The 13,233-nt window shown below is 45.7% G+C and overlaps 1 protein-coding gene and 1 long non-coding RNA gene across 4 annotated transcripts in view; one reads left to right on the top strand and one right to left on the bottom strand.

The window, feature by feature from the left end:
- Positions 1-13,233, top strand: part of MAML3 (mastermind like transcriptional coactivator 3) — a 459,612-nt gene that overhangs the window by 56,040 nt on the left and 390,339 nt on the right. The window lies entirely within an intron of this gene.
- LOC113907784 lies at positions 7,993-11,641 on the bottom strand. The gene is made up of 2 exons (XR_003515274.1): positions 8,687-11,641; positions 7,993-8,270 (listed from the first exon to the last, which is right to left on the bottom strand). It is a non-coding gene; the product is annotated as an uncharacterized LOC113907784 (long non-coding RNA).

Raw genomic sequence — 13,233 nt, 5'->3', positions numbered from 1 at the left:
CAAGATGTCATGTAAGATATGGGTGCTGCCCTCGAGTTGCTGATTATCTCATTGAAGAGATGAAAGCTCTAACGAGCTCCAAGACAGTTGGGCTTGTTTGTTTTTATCGGTATATAATTGCTTTACAGTGTTGCGTTAGTTTCTGCTGCACAAAGAAGTGAATCAGCTTTATATATACATATATCTCTTTTCACTTTGACTTCACGCACCTCCCGCCATCCCACCCCTCTAGGTCATCACAGAGCACCAGGCTGAGCTCTGTGTGTTACACAGCCTCTTCCCGCTGGCTGGCTGCTCTGTGCACGGTAGTGTATGTGTGTGTGTTACACAGCCTGTTCCCGCTGGCTGGCTGCTCTGCGCACGGTAGTGTATGTGTGTTAGTGCTGCTCTCTCACTTTGTCCCACCCTCCCATTCTCCCCTGTGTCCCTCTATCTGTTCTGTACACCTGCTTGTCTATTCCTGCCTGGAAATAGGTTTCTTTGTACCATTTATCTAGATTCCCCATATGTGTGATAATATACAGTATTTGGTCATGCGTTAATATACAGTATTTTCTCTTACTATTTCAATCCATATGACAGATTCTAGGCCCATCCACATCTCTACAAATGACCCACTTTTGTCCCTTTTATGGCTGAGTAATATTCCATTGTATATGCATCTTCTCTATCCATTCATCTCTTGTTGGACATTTATGTTGTTCCCACGTCTTGGCTGTTGTACATAGTGTTGCAATGAATTTTGGAGGATAGCTGGGCTTATAATAGACAAATGTAATGTGTAATGCACATTTCTTAAAGATACATTCAGTTTCCCCCAACTATTATATTTATTAATATATAAGTATTCCCTCTGGAGGAAATGTATTCCAATGGTTAGGCTGGGATGCTGGAGACAAAATTGATGAAGATGGTGTTTCAGCTACATCTTGCTGCTAGAAAACCACATCAACACTTGGTGGCTTTAAACAACCACCGTTTTAATGAGATCTGTGATTTTATTGATCATGAATTCTGGCAGGCATCAGCCAGGTAACCCTTCTGTTCCCTGAAGTGTATCACAGGTCACTCAGTGGTATTCAGTTCCTGGTTGGTCTGGTCTGGAGGGTCCAAAATGATGTCACTCACTGCCTGGCACCACAGCAAGGGTTCCCAGAAGGCTGATCTCCCCTGGATCCCTTACCTCTCCATATAGACTCAGGGCCTCTCCATGAAGTTTCTCCTTTAGGGTAATCAGATTTCTCAAAGTGATGCTCAGGGTTCCCAGAGACCAAGGCCAAAGCTATTAGTCACAGGAAATGCTAGACTTGGAAATGTCATAATGTCATTATATTGCTCAAACTGGGTTAAAGGCAGTTCCTACTCAATGGCAGGGAAACAGACTCACCTGTTGGTGGAGGAAGGCGCAAAGAACTTGTGACCATCTTTTTTCCCTTTGAATATTTATTTATTTGGCTGCGCCAGGTCTTAGTTTTGGCAGGCAAAACCTCTTTATTTGCATCGTGTGGGATCTAGTTCCCTGACTTGGGATCAAACCCAGGCTCCCTGCACTGGGAGCTCAGAGTCTTAGCCACGGGACCACCAGGGGGGTGCAAAGATGACATACACCTTTGTGGTTTGCTGGGGTTTTAAAAAAATTGTTTTCTTTTTTCCTGAATACACCTAAGATTTCATTTCCAATGTATTTCAGGGTTTGTAGGTTTTTTGTTTTTTGCCAGAATTTGAAGCACCTTGGGAATGTCTTGCCCCGTTTTTATTTTTTGGTTCTGTCTTCTTCCTGTGAGGAATGATAAAACTTGAGGATTCTTTTTTAAAATGTATCAAATATGGTCTCTAGCACAGAAGAACTAACAATCTAGTGGAGAAGGACTCATGGATGCGGGTAAATTTAGAACATAAAACTTAATAAAAATTAAGAAAGCCAAGTCACCCAGGATATCAGGGAGGGTTTCAGAGTGAAGTGGCATTTGAGCAGAGCCTTGTGGAGGGTGGTGGTCTCTACAGATGGGAGGGGTGGAGTGGAGATTGCATCTTGGAGGAGGGGCAGGGAGCACAGCCCACAGAGCAGATGGTGGGACCCTGGAACGAGCAGAGGTGGGATGGCATGGAGGGTGAGGCTGAGCAGATGTGGCGGGGGGCATGAGGACTCGGCTCTGATCGCCGAGTTGTTCTGCAGGTAATGGTCATGCAGGGATTTATGGCAGAGGCATGCCATGATCTGATTTCTGATTCTAAATGCTATTTCTAACAGCAGTTTCAGGATGGATTGGAGGAATTGCAGACAGGAGGCCATGAAGCAAGAGGGCAGGTAATCCAGGAGAGTATTCACTGGGCAATGGAATGGAAGAAACAGGTTTTGAGAGTGATGTGTTGGGGAGCAAGGTAGTAGAACAACTTTTTTTTTTTACTTATATCCCTTGTTGTTGTTGTCATTCGCTGTCGTGTTGAACTCTTTGCGACCCCATGGACTGCAGCATGCCAGGCTTCTGACCCCATGGACTGCAGCACGCCAGGCTTCCCTGTCCTTCACCATCTTCCAGAGTTTGCTCAAACTCATGTCCATTGAGTCAGTGATGCCATCCAACCATCTCATCCTCTTTTGCCTCCTTCTCCTGCCTTCAATCTTTCCCAGCATCAGGGTCTTTTCTAGTGAGTTGGCTCTTCACATCAGGTGGCCAGAGTACTGGAGCTTCAGCTTCAACATCAGTCCTTCCAATGCATATTCAGGGTTGATTTCCTTTAGGATTTACTGGTTTGATCTCCTCGCAGTCCAAGGGACTCTCAAGCGTCTTCTCCAACACCACAGTTGGAAAGCCTTGATTCTTTGGCACTCAGCCTTCTTTATGGTCCAACTCTCACATCCATACATGACTACTGGCTTGTATCCCTTACCTAATTTATTTCTCTCAAAAATCGATTTTTCAGATAGGGCACTGAAACTTAGAAACATTTTAGAACCTCTTTGACATGAAATAGCTAGAAATGAGGAGGGTTGAGTTTCAAAGCCAATTATCTCTGACTTCCCACAAAACCTCATTGTCTCACGCGTTGAAAATAACTGAAACTTTCTTACTAGGTGATTGGTTGTGCCAGTAACAAAAATAGAGCATACCGATTTCCTTAAAGGCTTTTATAAATATGTCTTCCCCTGAGTTGTAGATCTGTATGTCCCTGTATTTGTATCAAGCACATATGTCCTTGAATATAGTTTTAAATGTTTAAAGTTTTCAGCTAGTGTCTTTATCGGTTTTATCGACTTGAATGTTATCAATAAGAAAATAAAGTGCACAATTCATGTCAGTTTACCTGATACTCTCTTTTTTGTGTGTGCCTAAATGATTCTGGACTTATTAACAGATTTTATTGCATATTAGAATCTTGTACACAAAGAATACATTGTTGCCACAGACAGAGCTGGGAAGGAAAAGTAAAAATGAGTCAGAGAGTGTGAGAGACAATGTTGCAGTTCATTGGGGAACTTCCTCTGTATAAACCTGCCGCCCCCCATAAGTCACCTTGCTCATTTTAAAACAAGGGGGACAACAATCTGTCCCTGAAGTTCCATTTCTGCCTAAACTCTGAAGGTCAGGGATGGGGTGCCCCAGCCCTTTGTGGTTGGGTTCCCCGGTGAATGGCCTCACATGGACCAGGAACCACAGAGCCTTTGTGTCTGAGTGCTCAGGACTCAGGGCTGCAAGTGGAGTCTCACCTAAAAATGCAATTCTTGGCACAGATCAAAATGGGACATCGAAAGTCATGACATCTGGAATATTGGTATGGCATCCTCTTGGTTTCACGGTCACAGGTTTTCAGGGTCCTGTTACGTCCTGGTGACGACATGTAGAAGGTGAGGGGAAAAGAGGGATCTCACTTCTCTTTTTTGTTGCTGGGACTGAGTGGCTGGATCAGAGCCTGCATGTAGTGATGAATATTCACTGAATGAATGCCTGCTTAATGCCAGGTGCCATGTTCTGCTAGGTGCTTGACGTCCCATGTTTCATTTAATCTCCCCCAAACAAGGAAACCTGGCCCTCCTTTAAACAGATGAAGAGATGGGCGCCTAGAGGAGTTAAGTTACCATAGCCAAGGACAAGCACCTTGCGTGCAACAGAGCTGGAATTCAAGCCTGCATTTGTGTAGCCTTTCAACCTCTGCCTTTTGTGTATGCTCTATTCTTACTATTTTGGGGGGGACAGTGCAGCATTGTGTATTTATTGCAGTGAGCACGGCTTTTTTTTTTTCTCTAGTTGTGATGCACAGGCTTAGTTGCCCTGAGGCAAGTAGGATCTTAATTCCCTGACCAGGGATCTAACCCTAATCCCCTGATTGGCAGGCAGATTCTTAACCATTGGGCCACCAGGGAAGTCCCTGTATTATTATATTCTTTATCAGAATATTGTTTGGGTGTCAGTCAACACACTTCATGCAGCAAAGTAGAAGTCAGCCCAGTTTGGAAATTTGAGAACTCTAACTCACTGGATCAAGCACACAGTAACTGCTGCATGAATGTTGACCCAACGCATGACTAGTGTTTATTTCTCTCTAGTCTACGACTTTGTCATTTACTGTTGTGGAGAAAAATATGGAAGACTGGAAGGTTTTCAGCCTTCAAAATGTAATTTTAAAGATAAGTTTCCTAACATAGGGGATTTGAGAAAATGCCAAACCAATCGGAGATAGCTGGTTAATGCCTTCTTTCCTATGCCCCCTTGTCAACATTTGGTAGAAACCCAATACTGGGACTATTGTAGTAATTTCTCCCACCTTGTTAAGAGTGATCACCTCTCTCTTGTTACCCGGAAGGGAAGAAACAGTGAGCTGGGAGATGCAGTTGTGAAATTTCTGGTTTTTCAGGAATGGTCAGATGAGTGGCCAAACGTCACCTTCTTTCCCATTATTCTCTTTACTTAACTCTTTGATATTGTTCTTGGGATTAACCCATTACTCCTTCTGGTCACCCTCCACCCTTTCTTTCCCCTCAACACATTCCTTCTTGCAACATCCTGTTTCTGAAAGAGCCCCTCCTTTCATATTTTCTAATCCAACAGCCTTTTCTTTTAATCCCATTTCAAACTTGTCTTTTGTGGAAAAAGAACCAGGTATCCCCAAGCCCTCCCCTTTTGTGGATTTACCTGGGTCATACCAGCTGAACCAACTGAAGAAACGATGACCATGTGACTGGCCTGAAGCAAACAGAACCTAGTCTTCACCTTTTCCCTCATCTGAGCTGCTCCTGTATGTCTGAAGGTCTGAGAAAAAGTGGGGTAAGGCCATGGCAGAGAGGAGAGGAAGGGAGAGATATTTATCTGCGGGGGACATGCCATGATCACCAGAGAGGAGAGTGACAGAGGAAAGAGCGTTATCGTGACCTAAAGAAAGTTGTTTCGGAGATGAGACCTGCCTTGAAATAGTTCCATCTTTGTGCTCTTGACCTGAATTTAAATCTTAGTCCATGAGTGTTTTGCATGGAAGGGGAGGTGTGGGACCTACTATATTTGGTAGTTTTTTTGGCAGATAGGGTTTCCTGTTTCATTGTGTTTTAAAATAAAGCTGCCTGTGCAGATGAATTCTCTAGGGTGCTAAGTTGTTTTAGGTCGTATACTCTGGGTGGGCAAGGCCTGTGACGTGGCTGCTTAACAGTTCCAACCAGGTGAAGGTAAGTAATTGTTCACTTCTTGGGTATCTCAGTGTTAACCTTACAGATAAAATCGACCCCAGTAAGTGCTAAAACTTGAAACAAGAAAACAAAAACAAAAAAAGCCCCCACCACACACTGATAGAAATCGTTCTTAAAATATTTCACATTTCCTTCTCCCTGAAAGTTGAGAAAACTGGACAGAATTGGAGTCTCTTTTGCTGTATTGGTCATCATCATGAAGGTAAATATTGTCTTTGTGTTGTGAGATCGTATCATCAGAGTCTGTTCATACCAGTGGGACTCATTGTCCCTAAACATGAAATGTCCCCAGACTGCTCTGTTCTCTGTTCATTTTCTAAAATTAAAAAACAAAAATTTTTTTTTCAATACAGTTTTTGTTTTTAAGTCTTTATTAAATTTGTTACCATATTGCTTCCGTTTTATGTTTTGGATTTTTGGCCATGAGACACGTGGGATCTTGGCTCCCGGACCAGGGATTGAACCCACACCCCCCGCATTGGAAGGCACAGCCCCAACCACTGGACTGCCAAGGATGTCCCTCTCCGTCTTCTTTTAAAGTCTGTCTTCTCTTTTGGACCTGGTTGTACTCCTACCATGATGTCAGCCCCTGGGAACCCCTTTCCACCCCTACACCCCCTCATATTTTGCATCTAACTAGCCCTGCCTGGGGAATGAAATCCCACAGATTGTTGGAGGGGGAAGTTAAATGGGGAACAAATAGGCCATGAGTGCAGACCAAACACCTTCTAGAAAGTTCTCTCTTTAAGCTCTGCTGGGTGAATTCTCTGATATTTTGGCTTCTCCAGAGTGTGTCTCACTGGGGTTCCAGCCCGTATTCTGGTTCGTTAAGGTTTCAAGACAAGTGAGCTGTCATCTTGTGACTCATCGTGTACTGTTTTAAGCAACGACCCGGCCTCCAAGGATAAAAGGCTGTCTAATCATCTCCAGTTTCCTGCCATGGCTGACGTCACTGCCATCGTCATCACCTTCAGGTCCATCACATTATTAAGTCCCCACAGTAGATAAGTTGCCAGACTAAACATGTTACATAGACACCATCCTTGGTGTCTCGGTGTCTGTCTTCTTTAAATAGATAACACGAAAATGGATCTAATTTGGACCAAGGTATTGATTGCCCTGGGGTAATGGATGACCTTCACCAGCCATCTGAAAACACCAATTGCTGAGGACCTGCTGTGTGCAGCAGGTGTCTACTGTGTGAACTGGATGATGAGACCACAAGCAGAAATGTTCCACACGCCCTCCCCGCCCCAAGCTACCCCTAAGGAACTGGATGCAGTGACAGAAATGTGCGTGAACGTGATGGGGGCCCAGAGGAGCAGTATGTAACCTACTCGGGAGGTGGAGAAGCCAAAGAAAGATGAAGCCTGGGCAAAGTCATAGTTATTATCTGGGTGAAGCGAGAAGGGGCCGTTCTCAAGGGAGCCTGGGCAAGAGGGGAGGCAGGAAGCACCCTGCGGGGGCAGGTCCTGTTGCAGGGTGAATGCAGTGAGAGCAGCGTGGAAGCCAGGTTCTACATGTCATTCTGGGGCCCTTGGTGGACAGAGCTGAGGAGCACTGGACAATGGTGTTTTGGATAGGTCCTTCCTGGGGAGGTGGGGGTTATGAGCAGGATGGATTTGTGCCTGAACAAGAGCTGTGGCCTCATTTCTTGATACTGGGAGTTGGATTTGAGAAATGTCTGTGAATGTAAAATTCAAAAAGCAGGCTGATGGATGTCAGCGGTGAGGAGAGGGTGCAGTAAAGCACGAGCCCTAGTCCTGAGGGCAGGCGGCGGTACAAATGGAAGGGTCACAGTGGAGGAGAAGATAATGGATTCAGCTTTGTGAAGATGGCCGGGGAAGCACTGATGGCCCAGGCTGAGGTCTCACTATGATCTCAGGGAATCTGGGGTTGGTGGGGGCGGGAAGTTGGGGGGGTCCCACGGATTTGCTCTGTGAAAGCTGGAGACAGCAGCTGCCATTGCTGGGAATAGATAAGGTAGGGGCAAAGGTTCTTCTCATTCAAAGTCAAGCCTGACAAAAGAAGGGTATGTATGTTGCATCCCAACTGCAGGGGACTCTGTGACCCTTTGAGAAAGGCGGGGCTCCTGGCTTAGCCCCACCTCCCCAAGCCCAGGGGCGGCTCTGGGGACGGTGGGTGGCAGCAGACCAGGCTCTGGCCAGGCAGTTACTCTCCAGACCGGCTCAGGAGATTGGTCTGGGTTTTGTTCTGGGCAATAAGTGGGAGGCTTCCATACGTCTCCAGGGCTGCCACTCACCAGGGTAGGGCCGGAGAAGAGGAACTTGTTTCTCTGTAAAGTGACTTCTGGCTTTGAGACCAAAAAAGAAAGAGCAGTTTATTGCATACTTCATAACCCAGAGAGAAGCTATGGATCAGCTGAGAGAAACAGGGGAAAGAGGGAGGGAGAGAGGGGGAATAGATCTGAATAGTTTGTTCAGCTTGAAATACAGCTGTAAGGAAGAGAAAGTTACTTTTGTGCGGATCCTTCATTAGGAAGTTCACACTCTGGCCGGCAGCTCTCTTAGGAACCAAGCTCTTTATCTTTTGAAGTGCTTTCTCGCTTGTCTGAGATGGGTCAGGGTGATGACTGAAAAGGAGCAAGAAAGGTGCAAATTGGCTCCTTGTTTAAGGTTTTCCTAATTAGAAGAGCAGAGAGAAGGTGAGTGAGGGCCATCCAAGTCTCCCCCAGTGTGGCTGGCCATGGTCAGCACTGTTGAGGGTGGGGGGCGGTCAGGGAGTTCCCTGGTTAGCTTTCTGTGACTTGTGATTTTTCTTTGTTATGCACTGAACAGATTCCCTTCTCTGGTATTCAGTGGGGAGCACGTAGCCTGAGGATGGCAATTAGCTAGAGCTAGGCCATCTCTTCTTTGCACAGCCCAAGATGAGACATACAATTACTTTGGCAGCTCACCAGCCCTTTCAGCCCCTCTCTATACGCACAGCAGGAGGACAGGTTCATCCTCCCGCGCCCGCCCCCCTTCCTCCTCCCAAATTCCTCCTTACCTGGATGAAATCCTGGTATACACGGACCTTGCCTGCAAATAGAACTGCCGGCGCCTCTGACGTCATTAGGCTGCGCGAAGCTCATTGGCGGAGAAGTTAAGAGTCTTATTTTAGACCCAGAGACTGGGCCCCCTGGATCCAGCTAGAGCAGGTCTCTTCCAGCCTAAGCTGCCCGCCCTCCTCCCCTCCCTTGGTTGCTGGGGCTTCAGAAGATGGAATGTCAGAGGCGGCTTGCTGCTAACTGCAGGGTGAGCAGGACAAGCTCACTGCTACTCAGCTGGGAGAAGGAAGATGCTGACAGCCCAGAGATGGGTTACCACCCAGCTCGCTGGTGCGCTGCCCTCCACATTGGCACACGCTGGCTGCCTTCCTCGTTGCCACCATCCTTTGTGTATCCAGTGGTAAAAGACTTGGGCTGTTTCTCAACCTCTCATCCTGTCCCCCTTGCTTCCTGGAGTCACGATTTAAAACATGTGCTTTTATATCGTAAGTGGATCAAGTGCATTCCAAAGGGTGTCTCAAGCTAGGTTAATACATTTCAGCTAAGATGCTTCCTCTGCAAGCGGGAGGTTTAAACCTTCCGGGATAAAAGCTTTAATGCAGTGAACAGTGGTGTAGATTTGATCCAGGAAGACTGAGTAAATAAATATTTGAAAAGATAAGGCTTTACTTCTGTGGTTAGGACCCACTGAGCAACCAGAAAGGACTTTTTTTTTTCTTTCAGAAATTGAAAATCTGGACACGTCACCTGTCAAAGCCTTTTTTCTTTTCCCTGATTTAATTATAAAAATTAACATCTGGTTGTGCCTTTGAGAAATCTTGTTTTTTTTTTTAATCAAATTTTGTGACAAAGTACAAATCTATCACAAACCTATAATAGGACGGTAGGCTACAAAGAGAATTTTTAGGTGTTTCAACTCACTGTTGCCTCAGAGAATTCATGTTCCCTACACTTTAGGGCCAAGTTATAGACGGATAACCTCCTTGGGTGGAAATCTGAGTGCAAAAAAACAGCAGTGAGCACGGAATTAAGATCTTGCTGTCTTCACGTTTGGCGACTGTGCGGGCCTTGATTCCACAATAATCTATTGCAGTCATACTTACCATGCTTCTCTGCTGTCACACAGCTACTGCTCTAGTGATGTTTAATATCACCATCGCTGTTATTGACTTTGGATTCTTGAGGATCAGACATCCCTCTTGTTGGTGGCCTCGGTGTAGACCAGGCTGAGAACAAAACCAGAGTGGCGGAGGAGACTGGGGTCCCCCTGGAGCGGTTTTGTGGGCGTCTTTGCTGAACACCTCTGCAGCTCCCACAGGGAAGCCAGCGTCCAGTCCCGGGGTTTCCTGTTCCTGCGCCTGGGCCGGGCCCCAGACACATTGAAACGCAAATGACAGCAGTAATTGGCTGAGAGATAAACCAGGACGAGCTAGCGAGCAGTGCAGCGGGGAGTTAAGTAGCTAAGTGACAATTACCGCACTGCAGCCTCCGGGATCACGAGCTGCCGGCCGGCCCGTTTGTTCTCGGTTTTAAAGGAGTAATAACATTAATTGGAGGAGGGCGTCCCGGTTACCGTGGCCTCACCCCGGTTCTCCTCTGATTCTCTTTGGAGGAGGGGGAGTAGGTGGCCTGGGGAAGGATGGCTGTGTTGACTGCCCCTCCCAAACCTGCCCCCTCCCCGCCCCCACCTCCTAGCAGATGAGAATTTTGGAAATGTATGTCGTTGATTCCAGTAAACCGATAGTTGGTTTAATTTGAAGATTACTTGCTGGGAGGGGCAGGTTTTCTCTCCGTCACAAGATTCTGGTGTCTACAGCAAGGAAAGTGTCAGTGTCGCTCAGTCCTGTCGGACTCTTTACTACCCCGTGGACTGTAGCCCACCAGGCTCCTCTGTCTATGGGATTCTCCAGCCAAGAGTACTGGAGTGGGAAAATAGGGCCTTAAAATCCGTCCAAATTGCCCTCTTTCCCTCCGAGAAGTCCCATTTCCCCTCTGATTTTTTTTTTTTTTTTTAAGTTTTATTGCAAAAGTGATCAATTGGCTAGATATAGCAATGAAAGACAAAGAAGGCCCAGCCTTTTTGGAGCTTATAGTCTTGTTTGAAGAGGATAAGTTGTGAAAAAAACTATGGTCTGCTATTCTACTTGCTCTGAGTGGAGATCCTTAATACGAAGTTTGGGGTCCTGCAGGAGTTGGGAGGGGGTGGGGAAAAGGGAAGTTTCTTTCTAGTGGAGACTGGGCGTGGCCTGCCCTGCTTTCTTTGAAAGGCCATTTTAACCCTCTTCTGGTCATAAACAACCATTAGGATGATTGGCTTGGACTGTAAGTAAGCAGACTAAACAAACGCAGGAACTAGTTAAGAGTCCTTTCTCAGTATGATCTGCGTTTCTACTCTATTCTCAGGGTCTAAATACCTTACAACTGTCTAATGGACTTGTTTGGGGTGGGTTGGTTTCCTTCAGCCTGGGCTAAATTTTCCCAGCCCTCCCCTCTGACTGAAGGCTGCTTTTGCCTTGCACAGAGAACTGCTTCAGGAATAGGCACATGTCTGCTTTTGGGATTATTTCTACATGAAGGCCCAATCTACAAAAACCAGCAAAATGATGAAAGGAAAAGTAGATCCTGTCTAATGGCAGGGAGAAGCACAACCTTCTTTTGCCTAGTCTTGGAAGGTCTCAAGAAAAGCTTGCCTCTCAGCAGAGGCCAAATTTGTTGCAGGCCCTGAGGGTGGACTAGAAAGAGGCAGCTGGGTTTTTGCTTTGCCCACTTCTTTGTGAACTCACCCGGTGGAGGCGAACATATTGACTTGTCTAATTAGAAAAGGCCTTCTGTTCAATTTCTGAAGAAAGCCTGGTTAAGAATTGGTGGAATCGTATAGTAGAAGCAGACTGGTTCCAAATAGGAAAAGGAGTATGTCAAGGCTATATATTGTTACCTTGCTTATTTAACTTATATGCAGAGTACATCATGAGAAACGCTGGGCTGGATGAAGCACAAGCTGGAATCAAGATTGCTGGGAGAAATATCAATAACCTGAGATATGCAGATGACACCACGCTTACGGCAGAAAGTGAAGAAGAAGAACTAAAGAGCCTCTTAATGAAAGAGAAGAGTGAAAAGTTGGCTTAAAGCTCAACATTCAGAAAACTAAGATCTTGGCATCTGGGCCTATCACTACATGGGAAATAGATGGGGAAACAGTGTCAGTCTTTATTTTTGGGGGCTCCAAAATCACTGCAGATGGTGACTGCAGCCATGAAATTAAAAGACGCTTACTCCTTGGAAGGAAAGTTATGACCAACTTAGATAGCATATTCAAAAGCAGAGACATTACTTTGCCAGCAAAGGTCCATCTAGTCAAGGCTATGGTTTTTCCAGTAGTCATGTATGGATGTGAGAGTTGGACTATAAAGAAAGCTGAGTGCCGAAGAATTGATGCTTTTGAACTGTGGTGTTGGAGAAGACTCTTGAGAGTCCCTTGGATCGCAAGGCGATCCAACCAGTCACTCCTAAAGGAAATCAGTCCTGAATGTTCATTGGAAGGACTGAAGTTGAAGCTGAAGCTCCAATACTTTGGCCACCTGATACGAAGAGCTGACTCATTTGAAAAGACCCTGATGCTGGGAAAGATTGAAGGCAGGAAGAGAAGGGGACGACAAGGGATGAGATTGTTGGATGTCATCACTGACTCAATGGGCATGAGTTTGAGTAATTGGTGATGGACAGGGAGGCTTGGTGTGCTGAAGTCCATGGGGTCACAAAGAGTCAGACATGACTGAGCAACTAAACTGAACTGATAGACTGTGCAAGGAGATGAGTGAATTGCTCCTTTACATAAACTTTTCTACACAGGACCTTAGTGTGGCGGTAAGACTTAGGCTGTCTAGGTTGGACCTCTGACTCTGCCACCGGCCTAGCCATTTGACCTTGAGAAATTGTTGAATCTCTCGGTTTTGCTGGACCTATTTCAGGATGATTCTGAGAAGCAGAGGAGTTACTGTAGCACTTAGTAAGGCTGTGTGTGAGCACTGCAAGCAGGGCCTGGAACATAGTAAGTGCTCATTAAATGTCAGCTGCTGCTGTTGCTGCTGTGTTGTTATTATTAGGCATGTGCTGTCCCTCATATCTTTGGTATGAATCACGAGAGTAATAACAACATTCTGACATTCTCTGAACGCCACTGTGGGGCCTGGGCAGCCCAAGAACCGTTCCTGCTTGGGTTCGTTTGACTTTTTCATTGTCAAAAGCTCACTGGAAAATGAAAGAAAAATCTTTTCTTCCATGAGAAAGGATTCGGTAGACTGTTTGTCTAAAGGTTAAAAGCAACAATAACGCCACAGAAAGAAGCAGTGGATTATTTGGATACAGACTTAGCTCATCAGTCTTGGGACAAAATGTTATTAGCAGATACTGAAAGTCCATATTAACTTCTTAGGGGAAACTGTTCACAATGTCAAAAGTTGCATTGGATTAGAGGAATATATATATTTTTAGTTTTATTGATTTGTATATTTTTGGCTGTGCTGAGTCTTCGTTGCTGTGTGGG

This window comes from Bos indicus x Bos taurus, chromosome 17 (assembly GCF_003369695.1).
Source record: "Bos indicus x Bos taurus breed Angus x Brahman F1 hybrid chromosome 17, Bos_hybrid_MaternalHap_v2.0, whole genome shotgun sequence".
NCBI classification, from domain to species: domain Eukaryota; kingdom Metazoa; phylum Chordata; class Mammalia; order Artiodactyla; family Bovidae; genus Bos; species Bos indicus x Bos taurus.
Note: the sequence above shows the minus strand (reverse complement) of the source record. Positions and strands in the feature narration are given on the sequence as shown.